Below are 21,562 nucleotides of genomic sequence, written 5' to 3'. Positions count from 1 at the left end.
AAAACGTATCATCAAATGAAACAACATTTTAAGTGGTCAACTGAGCAGATGACCACAAACCACACTTGAAATCTTCACATTTTAACACTTTCTCCTGTATCCACAAAAGTCATTTATGCTGACTAGATAATGACATAATAAAATGACATCAATAAAACCATTCCCTTTTTTATTTTAAAGAAAAACAAGAAAATTAAAATAACGCAAAGAACTGATGCTCAGTAAGGTTGGGTATCGATCTCAAATGTGTGCATAGCTAATTACATGTAACCGGCATGGACTGGGGCTAGAATTGGCCTTTCTGTCAGGCAACTCGGCCTCTAATTGGTTTTATATTGTCTGATCCCCCTCCAGAAAAAAACAATACCATTTGCCCCGTGCTTCTGCGCCCACAAAAAATATTCGGGAATAAGAAAAGTTCAAATTTTAGGCACCCCACATACAACCCTAATTGTCAGTCAATTACTTTACTGCAATCAACGTTGATTTTAAAGTACCATGTCATTATTATTTTGGAGATAGATTTGAAAAAGTCCATAATTGCAGACTGCGTATTGGTATGAGTGATTTGAATTTTGATTTATGTCAGTGGCACCTCAAGGAATGCCCCAAATGTGAGTGCGGTTACCCAAGGGAGACTGCTGAGCACTATTTGTTGCATTGACCCTTGTGTAGAGATGTACGATTATTGTCAATTGATAACTGATTATAAGTTCATTGAAATATTATTGAAAGGCATCCCGCAATATTCCCGGAATGTCAATCAGACCATATTCATAACTGTACAAGAATTTATTAAGACAAACAGGCATGTTCCGTACATGAGCCTCTACATTTTATTCATAATGTTCATTTGACACTGTCATGAGACAAATGCTGCCTGACCAATTGTTCTTCGTAATTTCTCTCGTGTTTTGTGTCCTTGTTTCGACTTATCGATTATGGCCCAATCGTTATGTAATTTAGTGCCATTTTCGCCGATCACCAAAATGTATTAACTTTGCGTGTGTGTCTTCTGTGCATTTAATATTATTGTGACGTGACCCACTCTTCCAACATTTCTGGCGCTCCAAGTCTTCGTCGTCCTTTTTTTTTCCCCCTTATGCTGAATTCTGTTCTCTCGTACCCCATTTCTTTTTGTTTCTTGTTTTTACCCCCACCAAGTTCTGTACTACCACCCCCTCCATTTTTTGATTGCTTGCGCATCAGGTTTGTCTGTTTGTTTTCGTTGTCTGAAATGAGTAAATGTATCTAGTCCGCCATCATGCTAAACTTTGTTATGTACATACCAGGATGACTTAAAATAAGCATTTATGCTTGAGTTATCTTAAAAAAACAATGCATTGTTTCTGTCATGATAACAAATTGAATAAAGTTTTGTAAACCAATGGACTGATTATAGTTGACCCTGATATGTGATTACGGGATAGTGTCACATTAATTTATTTCTACTTTCACTTGTACTTTTGTACTTAAAACAAATCACTGAAATGTAAAAGTTATTATTTTTTCCATTGTGAAGTGTCGTCAGTCTCCTCAAGGTAATGCAGTCAAACTCAACCAAAAGTTGGAGGGGCTTCTTCATACTTTCAGTGTGTGTGTGTGTGTGTGTGTGTGTGTGATTTCTTTTGACACTATGCACGTTTGTATATAACCGCCTGTGCACAAAAAGAAGAACATAATCGAATCTTATCATTCATTTTCGCTTAATTGATTGATTGGTATGCATGTTTCTAACAGTGACCGTTACCAAAGTGAGTATAGTGCGCTTCCCAAGCATAAAACGGTGCATGACTCTGGATTTGCGTCTGAGATATTGACACATCACTGTGAGAAAAAGCGTTAATGAAAAAAGAAGACTATTTATTTTCCTTGAGCATTATCTTAAAGTGGTGTGCCAAAAACTTTTAAATTCAAAAAATCAATATTTAACTTTAGGAAAAGCACTGTAGAGAGAAAACCACGCTTGTGTGTTCAGAATAGTCTCCATGTGGTATCAATATAAATGATTCAAATGTATGGAAGAGAAGCTGTTTCTGCTGGATTAATACACACACACAATTGTGCACTCACACATAAGCATGCATGCATGCTCACACACACACACACACACACACACACACACACACACACACACACACACACACACACACAAACAACAAATTCATTATGACAAAACCAAATACGAAGTCCTATTTCACAAATTTTATATCTTCTCCTTTTCACCATATACAAATACAGTCACGGAGTACATTTATAAGGCCAAATTATTAAGAAATATTATTTTCTGTGCTTGAATTACCCAGTGTGTAGCATGATCACCACGAAGGTACAATTCACAGAAGTTGAGTAATCACTTTACAAAACCCATACCAGTACCACATTGTTATGTTAAATCCTATTTATTAACCCACACAAATAGAAGAAGATAGCTTTGTGAAGACTTTCATTTTCCAACCAAATGCTGTTCAAAGATTATTCTTTCTTTCTATATTTGGTGTTTAACGTCGTTTTCAACCGTTCAAGGTTATATCGCGACGGGGAAAGAGGGGGGGGGGGGGGATGGGGGATGGGATAGAGCCACTTGTTAATTGTTTCTTGTTCACAAAAGCACTAATCTAAAAATTGCTCCAGGGGCTTGCAACGTAGTACAATATACTACCTTACTGGGAGAATGCAAGTTTCCAGTACAAAGGACTTTAACATTTCTTACATACCAATCAATATGAGGCTTATATTGCGCGTATTCTGTGGGTACAGTTCTAAGCTCGGGGATTTTATTTTAATTTTATTTTATGCAATTTATATCGCGCACATATTCAAGGCACAGGGATTTATTTATGCCGTGCGAGATGGAATATTGTTTTACACAATACATCACGCATTCACATCGGCCAGCAGATCGCAGCCATTTCGGCGCATATCCTGCTTTTCACGGCCTATTATTCCAAGTCACACGGGTATTTTGGTGGACATTTTTATGAAAATTTATCTATGCCTATACAATTTTGCCAGGAAAGACCCTTTTGTCAATCGTGGGATCTTTAACGTGCACACCCCAATGTAGTGTACACGAAGGGACCTCGGTTTTTCGTCTCATCCGAAAGACTTGAACCCACCACCTAGGTTAGGAAAGGGGGCAGAAAATTGCTAACGCCCTGACCCAGGGTCGAACTCGCAACCTCTCGCTTCCGAGCGCAAGTGCGTTACCACTCGGCCACTGACACGATACACCAACACGATATTAGCACTCCAGATTTTTATCTCGCAGTTTTTCTGAAGGACTTTGCATTTGAAAACTATTCTCAGACAAAATATGAGTTTAAACTGCAAGTACATGTACAGGGAGTCTGAAGGGTTCAAGTCGGATGAGATAGACTACTGTTGTGGCAATCTTCGAATTTGAAAATCATTTTTTTAAAAGAGTAAAACTCATAGTTCTTCTTCTTCTTCGCTCATGGGCTGAAACTCCCACGTTCACTCACAAATTTGCACGAGTGGATTTTTACGTGTATGACCGTTTTTACCCCACCATTCAGGCAGCCATACGCCGCTTTCGGGGGAAGCATGCAGGGTATTTTTGTGTTTCTATAACCCACCAAACTCTGACATGGGTTACAGGATCTTTTCCGTGCGCACTTGGTCTTGTGCTTGCGTGTACACACGAAGGAGGATAAGGCACTAGCAGGTCTGCACATAAGCAATGACCTTGGAGATCAGAAAATTCTCCACCTTTAACCTACCAGGCGGCCGCGATTTTGACTCATGACCTTCTGAATAGGAGGCCGATGTCTTATCCACAAGAACACCGAGCCCGTCCAAACTCCTAGTAAAAACAACAACTGCAAATCTGGGAGCAAAATGTAAACGGTTACAGTTTCAACTATCCTTCCCCTTTATATCAGCATTTTTGGAAACCTAAACGAAAGAGAATTCAAGAACAACAGTCACGGATTCAGATTTAAAAAAACAAATGGTAACTATGCTTTTTGGAAATTCTTTCTTTAATTGGTGTTTAACGAAGGTTATATCGCGACAGGGAAAGGGGGGGAGATGGGATAGAGCCACTTGTTAATTGTTTCTTGTTCACAAAAGCACTAATAAAAAAAATGCTCCAGGGGCTTGCAACATAGTACAATATACTACCTTACTGGGAGAATGCAAGTTTCCAGTACAAAGGACTTAACATTTCTTACATACTGCTTGACTAAAATCTGTACAAACATTGACTATCTAAGAAACACTTAACAAGGGTAAAAGGAGAAACAGAATCCGTTAGTCGCCTCTTACGACATGCTGGGGAGCATCGGGTAAATTCTTCCCCCTAACCCGCGGGGGGTCTTTTTGGAAATGCGCTTCAGACAAATGCCTTTGCACACGTTATGTTACTCACAGCAAAATGCAAGAATAATTGGGGACCATATGGGATGGGGCAAATTGGGAGGGAGCAATTCGGGACACCACCATAAATATCTACCAAATATTAACAAATAGCTATCTTAGTACATGCATAACATGCTGTACCAATACACAATTTCTTTAAATAACTATGTAAGGATTATTGGCAGTCTCCCGGAGCATGTTTCACGCTATCCTGCGATCAGGACAAGCGACTGACTGTGATGTGTATGCTGTGCGGCGTGCGCTACATAAGAAACCTTTTTTTAAATTTGTATTAAATATAATCACCTGAGCCACGAATGGCTAGCTGACAGCGGCTATCTTTTACACAACAAATTCTGAACTCTGATGAACTCGTGACCGCTGATTTTTAAAGGCAAGGGGTATCATATTGTGCGCATGGCATACACATCCAAGTTGGTCGTTTGTCCCGATTGTGGGATACAGCCCGTCAGAGGCGTAGAGCGTGCTCGAGATGTTTTGAAAAACCTGACTGCAGTACAGGGATTTTTACACCTCCGGACTGCTGATAATCCTAACAGAATTATTTTCAAAAACCGTCTATTGCCTTGAAAGCAAACCTGGAATTTCTGATGCGAGTTGCCAGAAAGAAAGTTCACTAACAAGATCCAGGCCAACACCACCCCCCCCCCCCCCCCCATCCCCCTAAATAACACTAAGGAGTGAGGTGACCTCAAATAACTAATTAATTAATCAATCAATAAATTCTCTGCTGAAATCCCCAACTTCGCGCATCGAAGCTATGAAAAACAGGACACTGCCACGTTTCCATTCAGCTAAACGCCACACCATTTTCAAGAGGGGATGTCTCAGGAAGAAAGATGTGACGCTCCCGATTCATATGTTTCAGAAGACAGCCCACCTGAGAAAAAGAAGAACACAATATAGAAATAATAACAACCTGTCAACCACAAATACATTAAAGTTTTTCAAACAGTTCACTAATCCGACAAACTCATGCTCGTTTCTGGTGCATTTGATAAAGCCAATTACGGGTAGATGCTAGACAACAGCAAAACCACCACCACATAACAACACAAGATTGTTTATGGTTGTTTACAGTCTCTTGAACACAGGAGTCAATCGAGACCATATATATAACAAGAAGCATAAAAAAGCACTTCAGTTTGAAACCCAGGTTCAATGTAGTAAATAATATTGCATCAATGTTCCATCCATCCTCAGCACTTTCAAAACCAGTTTCTTCTAGGTCATACACACCTTTTCCTCGATTGATCCACAGTACATCAGATCGCTATTGTTCTTTTTATGATTTGCACCAAAGGAATGATTAACATTTCTGTCTTAGTCATATGTAACAAGCTTTAAGCAAAAGCATAATATTCTACACATTCACATATTGTAAGGTTGAAGGGGTCTATGTCGACCAAAAGAAGGTGTATTCCCCATAGCCATAGGTGTTTTCCCTGTGTACCGGGAATACAGTTGGATTTTCTGTAAAGAAGTATAATATCGTACAATCTTGCGCCAAGCGCGTGACTGCGGTTAGATAGGAGAATCTATTTAAAATCCTGAATTCGCGTGCGGCATCCAGTCAAGCAAAACATGCTTCGACCGTTTATCAAAACGGATTTAGTTAAAGAAACATCTGCACCCCCACCCCCAACAGCCTGGTATTATGTTTTCCTCGCTGGTACTCTCGTCCATTGAATCACTTTCACTTTCGTAAGCTTGAAGTAACTCCATGGCGTCTAACGGAAGTATATTCCCTGTATATGTACAGGAAATTAACATACAGGGAATACAGCCACTGTTGGTCGACATAGACCCCTTCTAAAGTGCTGCAGTAGTTACCTTTCCCTCCAAGGACCAAGCTGTTCATCCACTGTAGGGCTGACCGGGGTTCCCCCTTAGCAGAGTGAGTGGCGAATCCTGGCTGATAAATTTCCTTTCATTTTCCATGAATGAAGAATACCAGCTGGGTTCTTTTATTCATGGACCTGTGTTCTGCAACACACACAAATCAGCCACCATCTTGTAAATATATGTAAAAGAAAGCAAGTGGCAATCTGAATAACAGAATACAAAATGATCAATCCACACAATCATACTTCAGCACTGAAAGTCCACAAAATGAAGCACTGCTAGTACATGTACTTCTCATAATTTACTGAAACTTTACTCGTCAAAACAACCATTTGTTTTATCAACTTTACTCGCATGTGGGGAGTAGATTAACATTTCTACTCACCATTTACATGATTTTTACTCGCCATGGCGAGTAATTGAAAATACTCGCCACTTTCAGGCCTGTACTTGTGCATGAGATGTGTTTACCATCCATATGCCCAGACCATGCGCCCTTCTGTTGTGCTCAGAACAGTAAAGAGTTGCTTGCTGGGGTGGTTGTTCATAAGTTAACAGTTCACAAGAGGGCACAAACAAGAGCAAAAACACAGGTGCCTGATTCAAACTCATTCAAATGCAGAACCTTATTTTTGCATGAACAGAGTAAGACATGATTCTTACATAGCTGACCCTACCCCTGGCAGAAAAGTGCTTGAAATTGTCCATGTGGTCTCTACCAGTACATTTGATGCGTATTTGTGATACATATATACTGATATAGAGACAAGTAACAAGTGGACATTTCCTCTGACACCTCTACCATTTGTACACCTGCACAAATCTCCTGCCATAGACTACAAAAGGAAAACATACAAATCAAAACAAACACAAATTTAACCTAATGTTTACCTTTCAGCAGCAGAAAAGGCTGTGTTTTCTGTGGTGTCTCAGAGTAAAGCCACGGTGTTGGAGATCTATGCAAAACTAGGCTGTAGGCAAGGTCCAACATCTTTAGCTGCACACACAAAAAGAAGAAGCAAGAAATCACATGACATAGATGACATTCCTCACTAGTACAAAACCACAACTACACTAGTCAACTACCAATGTAAGAATCATAGTCCTGCAAGATTACCCTCTTAAAAAGTAAGATTGCTTTCATTCAAACACTACCGTGGGACCAAACTCCCCCCCCCCCCCCCTCCTTTTTTTGAGTTTTTCCTACATGTGTGTTGATGTTTCCATTAATTCCAAGCCCTGAAACTGTGAACTTGAGATCTTTATGTATGCACACAGTCACAGGCTTAATAAGCTATTCAGAAACCAAGCAGAGTCTGCACAACGTCAATTCTGAGAAATAAATCCCCACAACCGGTTTCAAGGCCACTATACCGACTGAGCTATTGCTTGCCATGCCAACCTCCACCCCCATTTGGAACATGCACAACTAGTATACCCATACACATGTAATAATACTGCTTGCCTTCCTCCCCCACCCTCCAAATCAATAAACACTAAATGTATGCAATCAGTAATCTTTTAGTTAGTAGTTGACTACCATCACTACTCTCTCCACACCCACCCACCCTCTTGCACACCAGCGACACACCGCCATCACCCAATCATTTCCATGATTCTCTCTGCCATATAGTAATCCTAAACACTAAGATTATGACACATTTGTTTTCCAATTAGGAACATAAAAAATTACTGTAAAAAAAATGTACAATCATGCACTCTCTGAGTCTGACAAGAGAGTGTGAGAAAAGTCAAGAAAGCAAGACGTGTGACATAACTAAATCTTCTAATCTATTCCTGAGATTTACTCTTGACAGCTTAAAATGGAACCTCATGCACTTACTGTTCTGAATTGTAGAAATTTCTTGTAGACTTTATAGCAGCAAAGGCAGTTTTATTGGGTACCACCAGGTGTCACTCTGTCATCATCTGATCAAGCATTCAAGCAAATGGTTCAGCACTGAAACAGTAAATAGCAAGAGTGTACAGAAAAATACACAAACTTTCTCATTAATTTGTATCTTCAACTTCACATTATTCATAAATAATGATACCTTACTTTGACTAAGTTTGAGTAGGATTAACACCATGCAGAGCCAGAAGTTAACTTGAAATAAAATAACTATACGTTACTCAATACTGCACTCAATGAGTCAATTGTCAGCAAAGGTGATAATCAATGCAAGGTAAAACCAAAGGATGCAACTCAGTCAGCAATTGCAAAAACTACATAATTCTAATCAAGCTGTCAGTTTCATTAGCTATCAGAATTCAAAACATGTTCTTGTTTTTGTTGTTGCTGTTGTTCATGACTACATTAATGTATCTCAGCATTTCTAGTTTCTACACTATAGCCATTAAAAAAACCAAAAGAAGTGTCCCAATGTTTAATGAAGCGCTCTTGCAATTAAGTCACAATTGTTTGCAGTTGCTGAGAAAAGCTAATAGTAATAGTCCTTACAGTAAGTTGAGTAACAAATTATAAACAATTGCTGTTAACACTCATAGTACAAGAGAGCAAACCACTGCAAAACTATAGTCATTTATCAATGTTATGCTTGCCATCCACCCCCGACCCCAAACCTCTCCCATATTTTATGTACATCAGACTAGTATTCTTGTTAGTTCATTTCAGCTGTAACAGTGACAACACGTTTGCACACTACAGACCTGGAAGTGGAAATGTTAACACATGCAGTGCTAAATTTCAGGATACAATCTGTTTGTTTGTTTGCTTAACGCCCAGTCGACCACGAAGGGCCAATCAGGGCGGTGCTGCTTTGACATTTAACGTGCGCCACACACAAGACAGAAGTCGCAGCACAGGCTTCGTGTCTCACCCAGTCACATTATTCTGACACCGGACCAACCAGTCCTAGCACTAACCCCATAATGCCAGACGCCAGGCGGAGCAGCCACTAGATTGCCAATTTTAAAGTCTTAGGTATGACCCGGCCGGGGTTCGAACCCACGACCTCCCGATCACGGGGCGGGCGCCTTACCACAAGGCCAACCGTGCCGGTCATACAATCTGTTTCAAAGTACAAACACTGGCAATCGGAGAGAACAGTGTTACTGTAAGTCTTTACAGTAACATCAAACAGTATCCCCTCTTTTTGGTAGTACAGTGGAACAACACTTTTAATATCCCCTGATTAAAGACTCCCTCCCTTTTAAGACCCTGTTTTCTCAGATTTGTCTGTCCACAACCTCTCTATATTTACTCTCATCTCAAGACTTCTTCCTTTCAAGACCTGATTTTTTCAGATTTGTTTAGGTCCTTAAAGGAAGGGGGGGGTTCGATCGACTTTACTGGTACCGTGAAACCGAAAGTGACCAAGTCATCAAGGGCACGTATATTCCTGCTGCTCTGTTAGCACCGATCATATTTTAGAAACGTTGCACTCTGTCGTCAACAAATGTAGGAATAAAAATAGTATTACCTTCACCAGCTGTCTCCATGGAGTCGAAAGACCATCGGCCGGTTTGGCTCGCTTGTGCCATTCCTGGATGAAAATTGAAATGACCCTGCATGGCTGCTCCGTTCTTGGCATCAATGGCAGTGCAAAAAAAGCGAATCCCGACTCCCATCCAGGATAAGCTGTACGGCACGGCGGCGTCTCTGCAGATGACCACTACATTTGGACGATTTGGACTGGTCTCCACGTGTTGCGGCAACAAGCAGAAGAAGATACAGATAAGGTGGCGGGAGTGATGTCCCTTCGCTGCAGTGACTAAAAATACAAAACTATCTCAAAATAAAAACACAAGGAACGGTTTGTAATTGTTGATGGGTAGTTAAATTTGTGACAAAAGAAATTAAACGTTCAAATGACTTACCACCCCCCTCTGCTATGTCAGTTGCGAGTATGTCAGTATGTGTTTGTGTTTGTGTGTGTGTGTGTGTGTGTGTGTGTGTGTGTGTGTGTGTGTGTGTGTGCCCGGCAGTGTGCCCGTCAGTGTGTACGGTACGTGTGTGTGTCAGTGTCATTGCCGGTGTGTGTGTTTACGTGTGTGTGTCACAGTGTGTGTGTGCGTGCGTGTGTGTGTGTGTGTGTGTGACGGTGTGTGCCGGTGTGGATGTGTGTGTGTGTATTGTGTGTGTGTGTGTGCGTTCGTCAAGTTGTGTGTGTCAGTGTGTGTGTCAGTGTCGATCAGTGTGTGTGTGTTCTAGGCCAGGGGGGATTCCCAAGGTTCCTGGGTTCCGGAAGCCCACCCACCCCCCTTACTGACTCCACAAATGTACCTTTTGCCTTTTTCTTTCTGCGAATGTGTGTATTCATTTGCTAATTTGTTCGTTTGTTTGTTCGTTCGTCAGTTTGTTCGTTCGTCAGTTCGTTCGTTCGTTTGTTCGTTCGTTTGTTCGTTCGTTCGTTCGTTCGTTCGTTCGACAGTTCGTCCGACAGTCCTTCAGTACGTCCGTCAGTCCGTCCGTCCGTCGGTCCGTCAGTCAATCTGTTCTTCAAGTTCAGTCCGTATCAATAAATTCCTCTTGTGCAGGGCCCAATACAGGGGAGAGGGGGGGGGGAATTCCTGTTGGTGGGACAACCCCCCCCCCCCCCCCACCCAGGCCTAACTGTGGACCTCCTCCAAACGTTTGACAAATGCCCTGAAAATGGGCCAGATTGCACACAATTATTGTTTATTGTTTGCTTGTTTATTTGTTTGTTTGTTTGTTTGTTTGTTTGCTCGTTCGTTCGTTCGTTCGTTCGTTCATTCGTGGGTTGGTTCGTTCGCTCTTTCGTTCCTTCGTTATTTCCTTCGTTTATTCGTTCCTTCGTCCTTTTAGTCCGTCCGTATGTCCGTCCATACGGTCCGTCCGACAGTCTGTCTGTCAGTCCATCAGTCCGTCCGTCAGTCCGTCCGTCCTTCAGTCTGTATCAATAGATTCCTCTTGTGCAGAGGGTTGAAGGAATACCCTGCAGGACCGGATCAGGAGGGGTTACCCGTAACGCCACCCCCCCCCTCCCGCCGCCCCCCCCCCCCCTCCCCCCGTCCCTCCGTCCGTCCATCGATCGGTCCGTCCCTCAATCTGCCCGTCGGTCCGTCCGTCAGTCCGTCCGTCAGTCTGCCCGTCCGTCCGTCCGTTCTTGTTCGTTTCATTGTTTATTTATTTCGCACACATCATTGTCAACTTGTGGATATCCTGAACAAGGCGGTGCGCGAGAATATCTTCTTGTTTGGATAAAATAACATTTTGCTCTGAAACAAACCACACACAAATTCCACTGCTTGAGCATCGTTTCAGTCTAACCGAACTGAGGGTATACCTCATCTTCAGAAGGAGAATAAGCGACAGCATGCTCTTCTACCATATAACATGTCACGTGAGGTCGTTCAGACCGGAGTGGAGGTATATCTCCGAGGGATCAGGGTATACTTTCAACCCGCTGCACAAGAGGAGTTTATTGATACCTTATGTTCGGTCGTACCGGTGTGTAATACCTCGAGCACCCATTGCACACCGGTTGGACCGTACATAAGGTAACGTTAAATTATGCTTGTGCAACGTATGTGGGAGTATCACTTATAACCTCAGGGTATCTCTTATCCTGTTGCGCATAGATCTATAGACTAGAGACAGCGCTGGTTAGACTAAAACATGGATCGGGAACTTCAGTACGTACTTAGGACTACCGCGGCTGTGCTTGCAAGTTTGGATAGTTCTTTCTTTCTCATTTGATCCGAGTTTTATCTGTCTCATTAAATGCCATTTTTCTACCTGCTACACATATAGTTTTCCTAATTGATTCCCGAAGATAAGTTAGTTTCGCTTCCACGTTTCGGTTTTCACTAATTCAACATGGCCGGCGTCGGCAATGCATAGATCTGTGATCATCATCTTCTTCCGAAGAGGACTGGGTTCTTGCGAACGTCTCAGAGTCCTGCGGTTGAGTCACTGTTACCGATAGTGGTTAGCTCCGGCAAACAGGGAGATTAAAAAGGTGGGGAGGTTTAAAACTATGCGGTACAGGGGAGAGTGCGTTCAAGGGCGGGCTCTCATGCCCGACTGCACTGAGGAAACTGTGGCCGAGACGGGAGCGAAGGAGGGGCCTGCTTCGGCCGATGAACAAAGAAACTGTGATCGAACAAGTATGGTGTTACAAGGGGAAAGACCCGCAAAGTGAACTTAGTTGCCAAAGCCCGAAGTGTGACGACGGACTCGGTTTCCAGCAACTGTCCACCGACTCAGCGGCAAAATATGAGTTGACACGTCCGAGGTGAAAGGTAAAAATTTACTCTTCTTATTAGAATGAAGGTCATTGTTTATGACTAAAATACAGTAGAATCACATAATGCACGAAGGAATGGAACATGTACATGGAATAAGATTGTCCGTCCACTAAGACACATTCCTAAAGGTGGAACCAACATCCTGACGGCTATGCAGAGGAAGTGTTCTTTTTTAAGAAATGCATTCAAATAAAACAAATAGGGAAATGCCCACTGAACAGAAACACCCAGGCTCCTGATTTTTGGTATGAATCCAAGTTGAGAGAGATCAGCTGAGCTAGGATTTTACATGGAATAAGATCATCCCTCCACTTGCATACAATGTATACAACCAGAAATGAAGATACAGTGTGCTTGATGTGGTGATCAAGTGACATTTTGCTATGAATGTGTTTAAGCAACTAGTAGCTTCTTCAGCGTTAATTCATTAAACAATCACTCTTATTCTTAGCACATAGAGCACATTGAATGAGTGTGTGCATGTGTGTGTGTGTGTTTGTTATTGCAATGTAAGACCTTATAATATAAATATACACAAATTATAACACATGCTGGGATTCTAAATATGTTCTGTTTACTTGCAGGTCTCAGTTATTACCAAGCCCTGCCTCATTCTTCCCGCAACACTGACATGGTGCTGTTGTAGAACACAAGTAAGTCCTTTGATCATTTCCAAAATACACTAGTGCAATAGCTTGTGAGTGCAACTGGTGGTAATGAGAATATTTTACCACAAAAGGCTAAAGTACAAATAACAGATTTATTATGTTGGAAAAAGAAGTAAGCCAGAGCAAGTGATTAGTGTACCAGTTAGCTAGGGTGGATGTATTATATAATTACAATTTACAGTCAGCATAGAATGTTGAGGACAGTCTAGAATTTTTCTCGCCCTGTGAATTCAACTGCAAATCAGATGGCATGAAGAAATCAATGTTATATTATGCTCTGCATTGAGTGAACCATCTCCTGTCATTCTGAGTGACACATCTCTTTAACTGAAAAACATGCCAGTAATTAAATCCAGGCTACATGGGGATGGAAAATGACCCTGGCAATTTCAACCTCTGAATGATTGTGTCTTTGTGTAGCAGGATTATGGATCTTCACAAGCCTTAGTTCATTTGTCTGTACATGTGTATCATGTATGGCGGTATAAGTTAATACTATTAGTCAATTTCAAATAGCAGAGTTATTTTCAGAGCTTTCTAACTTCAAACCCTGTGGAATCTAGACTATAGTTTGTAATTTAAAGGGTATTTTGACTTTGACTCCAAGTTTCTTTCTTGCAAAGTCATTCTTTTCTCATTCAAGGGACTAAACCACTACATGTACTGATGACTGCCTGCATCAGGGTTATAATTTATGAAGAAGTCAAAATGCACAATATATCAGTTTACAATTTAAAGGCCCACTTGCCTTGTCACTACAGTATAATGTGGCTATGCTTTAACATGGAATCCCTCATCTTGGCCACATACAAAAAATTATATATTCAGTGACTGCTTGCTGTGGTGAGTTAAAATGTGTGATGAAATATTTTCACAAAAAGGTACCAAGTGTTGTTAACAAAACTAATTCTTTAACAAACAAACAAAAACCACTCTGCACAGAGAGCATTCAAGCTGATCTATGTTGCTATTCGTCCAAGTAGAGGGATGATCTTATCCCAAGTAAAAGCCTGACAAGATCTGAGACTGTGAAGCAAAATGTTTTTACATGGTAAAGTAAGCCTTTAACGAGCAAGTATGTCTATTGCACTGGGTGTTTTATTATTATTGTATCATTTTTCTTTCAGGTAGTCTCTCTTTAAACTGACTTTCTACACCATGGTGTCTCTGGCAGTGTTATATTGGCAGAAGACAGTTGGAACTGGATTCCTCATTTAGATGGTAGGCATGTTTTGGGCTTTTGTGTTGCTTTGGTGTATGTGTGTGTGTGTGTGTATGTGTGTGTCTGTTCTATACCAGAAATAAACACACTGTTTGCTTGCTGTGGTGAAGTGACATTTTGTGATTTTTTTTTTAAATGAGCTAGTACAGTTGTAGCTTTTACAGCATTTATTCATAACACAATCGCACTTGGCGCAGAGAGCAACCAGACCGTTCATTGTGGGTATGTGAACAAGTTAAGAGATCATGTCTTATCCCATTTTAAAGCCTGACCAGATCTTAGACGGTGAGCCAAATTGTTTTCATGAGAAGGAATGTGCCTTTCAGAGAAATCTATTAACTACAGTATTACTTTACAAAACATATTTTAAGAAATGAAATGTGTTACAAGTAACAGCCATGGGGGTGATAGCCTGTAGGTGGAATAATAATCTTCAATTGCCCAGAAATGATTGTTATCTGGTCAAGAAATGCAAAGCATTTTGATGTTTGTGACGATTAGTTACTCTTTATCACGTTTGGTCCCTGATTTTGCTGTCCTTGTCTGCGTTGGGCAGGTGTGCGTCCATGATGTCATTGCTATTGAAAACTAATCTGTACTGCAAAGTAAATGTACCCATACATGACGTACATGGCAGTTGTCAACCGGGGGCCAGCCATGACTGGGACTGATGTATCCACAGGCACTCGACACCAGGTGGGCGGGGCCAGTGGTTGGGGTGTGATTCCCTGCCTTACACCACCACAAAGTGTAGTATCAGCAGACAAGACTGAGCAGAACTTCTGCCCCCCCTCACCAATTGACCACTCAGTGCCATGTGCCTGCAGCTGTATCATAAACACTTTGTGACAATAGTTGTTACCTCCTTAGAACAGATCTTGTGATGCTCCTCAGTCAGTCAGTGTTTGATGGATGCTAACTGGTATACTTGACATAGTGTTCATATGAAAGTTTTATGTGTTGCAGCTCATCCAGATCACAGATATTTAACCGAGCGTAGTGGTTTCGCTGTGCTGCATAGGACGCTTTTCTGTACCTCTCTTCGTTTTAACTTTCTGAGCGTGTTTGTAATCCAAACATATCATATCTATATGTTTTTGGAATCAGGCACCGACAAGGAATAAGATGAAATTGTTTTTAAATCGATTTCGGAAATTTAATTTTGATCATAATTTTTATATTTTTAATTTTCAGAGCTTGTTTTTAATCCAAATATAACATATTTATATGTTTTTGGAATCAGGAAATGATGTAGAATAATATGAACGTAAATTTGGATCGTTTTATATAAAAAAAAAAATTATTACAATTTTCAGATATTTAACCAAAGTCATCAATTAATTTTTAATCCACCAAGCTGAAATGCAATACCGAAGTCCGGCCTTCGCCGAAGATTGCTTTACAAAAATTTCAATCAATTTGATTGAAAAATGAGGGTGTGACAGTGCCGCCACAACTTTTACAAAAATCCGGATATGACGTCATCAAAAGTATTTATCGAAAAAAAGAACAAAACATCCGGGGATATCATTCCCAGGAACTCTCATGTCAAATTCCATAAAGATCGGTCCAGTAGTTTGGTCTGAATCGCTCTACACACACACACGCACAGACACACACACAGACACACACACACACACACACACACACACACACACACACCACGACCCCCGTCTCGATTCCACCTCTATGCTAAAACATTTAGTCAAAACTTGACTAAATGTAAAAGGTTAAACAAAATAATCTTTGGAGCAAACATTTAATATAGCCAGGTAAAAACGTCCCGTGGGCTGAATTTTTGTTTCAATATATCCGGGATTTCAATATAGCCGACTTCAATGTAGCCAACATTTTTTAACAAAGAAAAAGTAGAGCTTCAGCCGGGACCTGAAAAATTCTTCAATATAGCCGGGATTTCAATATAGCCTACTTCAATATAGCCGGGTTTCACTGTAATAGTAATTTTGAGGGGGGGGGGGGGGGGAGGTTGGGGAGTGTGGAGAATGTCTTTTTTGTCAGATTGCACAGATTTTAATGTACCATTTAACCAAAATTCAGGGTAACATGCCCCCGAACCCCCTGGAAAAAAAGGGATTTCCTCCTTTTTCATCACAAGAGAATCCCACCCCTGTGTTTACAGAATTCCTTGTTTAAAACTATCACTGTGCACAGAGGGAAGAAGGGGGGGTGTATTTGACCACCCCTGTGTTTACAGAATTCCTTGTTTAAAACTATCACTATGCACAGAGGGAAGGGGGGGGGGGGTGTATTTGACCACCCCTGTGTTTACAGAATTCCTTGTTTAAAACTATCACTGTGCACAGAGGGAAGGGGGTGGTGTATTTGACCACCCCTGTGTTTACAGAATTCCTTGTTTAAAACTATCATTGTGCACAGAGGGAAGAAGGGGGGGTGTATTTGACCACCCCTGTGTTTACAGAATTCCTTGTTTAAAACTATCACTATGCACAGAGGGAAGGGGGGGGGGTGTATTTGACCACCCCTGTGTTTACAGAATTCCTTGTTTAAAACTATCACTGTGCACAGAGGGAAGGGGGGGTGTATTTGACCACCCCTGTGTTTACAGAATTCCTTGTTTAAAACTATCATTGTGCACAGAGGGAAGAAGGGGGGGTGTATTTGACCACCCCTGTGTTTACAGAATTCCTTGTTTAAAACTATCACTGTGCACAGAGGGAAGGGGGGGGGGGTGTATTTGACCACCCCTGTGTTTACAGAATTCCTTGTTTAAAACTATCACTGTTCACAGAGGGAAGGGGGGGGGGTGTATTTGACCACCCCTGTGTTTACAGAATTCCTTGTTTAAAACTATCACTGTGCACAGAGAGAAGGGGGGGGGGTGGATTTGACCACCCCTGTGTTTACAGCAGAATTCCTTGTTTAAAACTATCACTGTGCACAGAGGGAAGGGGGGGGGGTGTATTTGACCACCCCTGTGTTTACAGAATTCCTTGTTTAAAACTATCACTGTGCACAGAGGGAAGGGGGGGGGTGTATTTGACCACCCCTGTGTTTACAGAATTCCTTGTTTAAAACTATCACTGTGCACAGAGGGAAGGGGGGGGGTGTATTTGACCACCCCTGTGTTTACAGAATTCCTTGTTTAAAACTATCACTGTGCACAGAGGGAAGGGGGGGTGTATTTGACCACCCCTGTGTTTACAGAATTCCTTGTTTAAAACTATCACTGTGCACAGAGGGAAGGGGGGGGTGTATTTGACCACCCCTGTGTTTACAGAATTCCTTGTTTAAAACTATCACTGTGCACAGAGGGAAGGGGGGGGGTGTATTTGACCACCCCTGTGTTTACAGAATTCCTTGTTTAAAACTATCACTGTGCACAGAGGGAAGGGGGGGGGGTGTATTTGACCACCCCTGTGTTTACAGAATTCCTTGTTTAAAACTATCACTGTGCACAGAGGGGGGGGGGGGGGGGGTGTATGTGACCAAGTGAAGTGCATTGCTACATAATAAAATGAGCAAATCCGTCCCGTGAAGAAAACTTCTGCTTACTTAATTGTCAGATTTGCCAAGGCGTGTACATGAAATAAGATTATCATTCTAAATGCTGAATCAACATTCTGACTGTTTCCTATGAAACCAGGCTTGATTTTTGGTATGAATCCAAGTTAAGGGATAGCATGTGTAAAAGCAGAATTGTGTACAGAGGCAGCTTTGTGTTATTAAAGGCCGGCTGCTTTTCGTGAACACAGTTTGGCTCACATCTCACATCACCTGCCAGGCTTTTTAAAAAAAAAAAATGTTTTACCATGGGATAAGACTATCCCTCCATTTAAGCACATACCAGCAATAAACACAGTGGTTACTTGTGATGAACTAGTGGCAAGACAAATGATTTAAGCATCACATAACCTTCCTAAGTGAAGTCAAGTTATGTGTCTGTGCCAGTGTGTGTGTGCATGTGTGTGTGTCAGCATAGAATGTTGAGGACAGTTCGATGGTAAATAACCCTGACAATTTTAGCCTATGATTGTGCCTACATTGTGGCAGGATTGGATGTGGATCTTCAAAAGCCTAAGTTAACAAAAAAGTATGTAAAAGTACATTTTGAATAGTAGTTTTTTTCTCAGAGGGAAGATATCACAAGATATGATCGTTCCACTGCATGTATGCCACATAACTAAAACAAAAATTAAATGTTATTTTAATCGTCTTTTGGGTAAAACAAATACACCATCAATATATTATAATAATGATCTTGCTTGTTTACAGATGGACAACAGCTACTGCCAGGACCAGGTTACACATAAAGAAAACAGTCAACACTTGGCTGGTGCTGCAGCTTCTTTGATGTCTTTTTTTTTTTTTTTTTAAAGACAGACAGCTACCAGCTCATTCAAGACCATAGCCCCATCTTACTCACGCAGAACAGACAGCCATCTTTCGCCTTTGCACAGAACACTGCTGTCTGAAGGTACACATCAAAAGGATAGGTTTTGCACCTACAGCGTGCGACTGTGGCTAGGGTAGGAAGAACAGACTCTGCAACACGTTCTGAGAGGGTGGCCTTTTCTTGCCACCCGTACCCCTGTGCAACAAGACTTGGCCAGAGAGCACACATCCAAATGCAAACACTGAACACTGAAGAGGAAGAAGAAGAAGAAGGTGCCCACACAGAAGGACATAAATCTACTTTAAGGGCACACAAGTTTACAGCAGTTTATTGAATTGTAGCAGATTATAGGGAGAAAATGAACAAGCTAAATAGGCTGTACAGTACTTCACTTGAACAATGTATAAAGTTCCCTGTATTAAGAACATTTACAGATCACAAGACATTGTGTTTTCTTTTGTTTACAATACAAATGTTTCATAATAAAAAGATGTGCACTAGGCAAGATCCTTAAAATGTAAAACTAGTAGTGTGACAATTTTGAATTGTTCAGAGATGGTTTTTCTTCAGTGGTAAATGTTTTAGCTTTTTTTATAAGATCCCGTTAGTGAAGCATACTATAAAACCTTGACCTTCCAAACTGTGTTAGCACCCTGGGCTGCGATCATTGTGTTGAGCTACTTAAAGGCACAGTGCAGCTTACAGCCTTCGTTTTGCGTTTTTGTTGCAGCTGAGTGCATTTACAGTTCAAAAATCCTCCTATGGTAGTAAAACTACCCAACGACGACATCTGTGAAGCTCGACAGTTTCTTGTTCACGCGAGTGCATAAATTAACCTAGTTATTACGTGGTGTTTGGTCGGAGTTCGATTCAACTGAGTGATTCCGGCCTCCATTTTGTTTTATACAAACTCATGATGATGTCTGACATAGTTTGCTAGTGACGTGTCTTTTTGTGCATGATGTGGTGATCTACCTGATCTAAATTTAGATCCAAAAATAGGTCAAGACCAGCCGGGTCCGAGTACGAAATTGATTCGTAAAAAAATCGCAGTTCTTGACTCTTTGGGTGCAAGTCAATGAAACTTGGTAGTTCTTCTAACAGATAGCTGCCTGAGGTATGACTAAAAGCCCCAGGGGCTCCGTGCACCTGAATTTGACAAGTTCAGTACCTTCAGCAAGCGCAAGTACAGTAGAGAAGCGCTTGACACACTGAAAAAGGCCTACTACGAGCAAAAGAAAAAGAAGAAGTGATGCATGTGCTTTTGATGTAATCTTCTTTGACATTATGATGACTACAAAAACTGACTGATGTGTTTTGTTTGTGAATGATGGATATATGTGCATGATTGCGTTTCGCAGACACAGTTGTCATGTGCGTTGTAATTGGCGACGAATGCTGGATGATTACTATTTTTGTACCAGGATTACTATTTTTGGGGCTGAGCATTACTCCAAAACACTTATGGGGGTAAACAGGTCTGCAGCACAACTACAAATGTAGAAATGTCGTCTGCATTTTGTATATTTTAAAAGGTTATTTTTGTGCACAGAACATACATCTGCAGGGAGGTTTGGAGGGTGAAGTTAGGATCTGTTAGGAGGCATACAGCATCACACTCATTTTGTGTGTGTGTATTTTGTGTTGACAGATAAGACACTGTCATTCCAGCAGAAACCTGTGGTGATGCACATTTTATTGAAGTGACCAGCTGAAATTGTATGTACGTTGTTATGAAATTGACAAATGATCCCTGCTTTGCAATCCTGGGTTAATGATATTGCCAAAATTAAAACGTGGAGGAAAAAGTGAGTGTAAACCTATTCTTGTGGTGGTGGTGGTGGTGGTGTGTGTGTGTGTGTCTGGTTAGTGTGTGTTTGAGTGTGTGTTAAACAAACAACACCAAACCTACATCAAACAAGCACAACAAAAACAAATTACACAAAAAAATGGCAAAAATCAGAATATCAACTGAGAAAAAAACCCGTGGCTGAATGCAATACTTATTATAACTTAAAAAGTAAAAGTGTGCGTGTGGATGTGTGCGTATGTTTGAGTGTTTTAAACAAACAACAAACCTAAATTAAAGAAGCACAACAAACAAACAAAAAACCTGGCAAAGTTCTGAACATTAACACAATGCTGCTGTCTGCTTTGAGGGGAGGAATAAAATGACTGAAGCCGGACTGCCGAGAGGAGGAAGGAGGGGGAAAAGAACACGCAGACATGAAAACACACACAACTCCATGACAGATAAACTGCTTATGTTCAAAAATCAAGAATATTTAAGCGTGCACACACGCACGCACACACACACACACACACACACACACACACACACAGACTCTCCTCGTGAAAGTAAAGGTAAACTCGAACTTGAAGGTAAGTATAAATGTTTGATATGGAAGAAACCTGTGATAAAAGTCTTTGTATAAATCATCGGTACCAACAAAATTCAGTTGCCACAACGCGTAAAAGGACATACTGTAGTTTCAAATTAGTAACAATCTAAGCCATTTTAATCAGCACTGGTGTCCGGCAAGCACTAACAGATACAATAGCACGTGTATGCATCTTGAAGTAATAAGACCTTGAAGTAGGCCTAGAGTTTACACTATGCATTATGTAATGCTTTAATTCAGCTGCCTAACTGTGGAACTTTGCAAATGTGTGAGGACCGTTTCACAAAACAGACAAAACACCCTCTCAGTTATTTACACAAATCAGTTCCAGAATGTGCGTGTTCCTTTTCCGTCTCTACAAATTAATGTTATCTGGGGGGAAAACGAATCATTGTCGCTTCCGCCCTCAGTT

General features: G+C 41.1%; 2 long non-coding RNA genes across 3 annotated transcripts; one reads left to right on the top strand and one right to left on the bottom strand.

Annotated features, from left to right (window-relative positions):
• Positions 1-1,207: 1,207 nt before the first annotated feature.
• On the bottom strand, positions 1,208-10,184 carry LOC138957769 (uncharacterized). The gene is made up of 5 exons (XR_011453178.1): positions 9,693-10,184; positions 8,093-8,209; positions 7,141-7,246; positions 6,238-6,390; positions 1,208-5,284 (listed from the first exon to the last, which is right to left on the bottom strand). It is a non-coding gene; the product is annotated as an uncharacterized lncRNA (long non-coding RNA).
• Positions 10,185-11,807: 1,623 nt separating this feature from the next.
• LOC138957772 (uncharacterized) lies at positions 11,808-20,560 on the top strand. 2 transcript variants are annotated; one of them, XR_011453182.1, is made up of 4 exons: positions 11,808-12,477; positions 13,068-13,136; positions 14,279-14,372; positions 18,628-20,560. It is a non-coding gene; the product is annotated as an uncharacterized lncRNA (long non-coding RNA). The 2 variants fall into 2 exon arrangements; XR_011453181.1 differs by lacking the exon at positions 18,628-20,560 and adding an exon at positions 15,340-15,358.
• Positions 20,561-21,562: the final 1,002 nt, after the last annotated feature.

The sequence above is a fragment of the Littorina saxatilis genome, unplaced genomic scaffold (assembly GCF_037325665.1).
Source record: "Littorina saxatilis isolate snail1 unplaced genomic scaffold, US_GU_Lsax_2.0 scaffold_849, whole genome shotgun sequence".
NCBI classification, from domain to species: domain Eukaryota; kingdom Metazoa; phylum Mollusca; class Gastropoda; order Littorinimorpha; family Littorinidae; genus Littorina; species Littorina saxatilis.
This window is presented reverse-complemented; position numbering and strand designations above follow the sequence as displayed.